At 41.0% G+C, this 1,189-nt stretch overlaps 1 long non-coding RNA gene across 1 annotated transcript; it reads left to right on the forward strand.

Annotated features, from left to right (window-relative positions):
• Positions 1–214: 214 nt before the first annotated feature.
• Positions 215–608, forward strand: LOC130933317 (uncharacterized). The gene is made up of 3 exons (XR_009067672.1): positions 215–301; positions 367–429; positions 567–608. It is a non-coding gene; the product is annotated as an uncharacterized LOC130933317 (long non-coding RNA).
• The last annotated feature ends 581 nt before the right edge of the window (positions 609–1,189 follow it).

The following is a 1,189-nucleotide window of genomic DNA, read 5'->3' on the forward strand; positions in this document are numbered from 1 at the left end:
TCGAGGATGAGAGGAAACACGATGGAGGAGAGAAAAAGGAGGTGCTCCGTCGCCGCTGAAGCTCCACCACCACTGCTAGGGCTTGTTTAAGTCGCCGTTCTACCACCGTCGGGCTTCTGTGCCCCCGCCGAGGAGCTCGAAGGGAGGAAGGAGGGATGTATCGCTGCCTTCGTGCTCTGTTGTGGCGTTGCCGTCGATTGGAGCTCGCCGCTGAGCTGCTGCACTGTCTCCAAGCCGTTACGTCGCCACTCATCTCTTCACTGTCACTGCTCAACACCATCGTCGTATCCTCTGTCACCAGGTAAGTATTCTCTATTCTGTATCCTCTCTTTCTTGCTCATTCTCTAACTCGCTCTCACTTTGTAGTTCGAAGGTGTGTATGATTTTGATAGTGATGATGAACTGCAATGGCTAATTGAGATACAGAAGGTATGTATCAATTTTCAATTGGTTCTGTGAATTTTTGGGGGTTTTGGGTTCTAATTTTAGGTTTTCTAATTTTGGGGGTTTCGCCTTTTGATTCTCAATTTGTTATGATTCCTTTCTGTGTTTGGCATAAACGGAAGCAATAGGTGCTGGAAATTTCATACGTGCGTGCTAAACTAGGGAAATCATTCTGTAGGAAAGTGTCGAGCTACAGGAGTTTTCATTGGGTTCATGCCCTCCTAGTATGGGTCTTCAAGGGATGCATTGGTCAACTATCGTTGATCAGGTTTTACTTCCTTCACATTTCAATATTATAACCTGAAAAATAGTAGTTTTAGATATTTTATTAAGAATATTTGACATGATTAGGTTTTAATTCATGATATCCCTATATCATGAATTATTTTTCCACATGGTTTGAGCTAAAGTTGTTCCTGTGAAATCACATGAATGAATTTTTATCCTAAATCTTGATGGTTCTAAGTAAATGAATTGCTCAAGTTTCCAACTGCACTTTGCCAGCTTCAATGAGTAATCAACATTATGTTCCATTTTAGTTTTCTTTTGCACCATCTTTTAAGTGATCCATCTCTACTAGTCCTAGAAGCTGTGCATTCTTTTATACATTGAGAGGGGTTTGTTCTTGTTTGAGATTCAATGTGTTGAATATGAGGCATATGCACACGATTGACATATTTTTTTATGTACTTGGAATTAATCAAAATCCTCTTGAACTTGTTGCAGTATTCAGGTGGTTGCACGA

The sequence above is a fragment of the Arachis stenosperma genome, chromosome 6 (genome assembly GCF_014773155.1).
Source record: "Arachis stenosperma cultivar V10309 chromosome 6, arast.V10309.gnm1.PFL2, whole genome shotgun sequence".
NCBI lineage: Eukaryota > Viridiplantae > Streptophyta > Magnoliopsida > Fabales > Fabaceae > Arachis > Arachis stenosperma.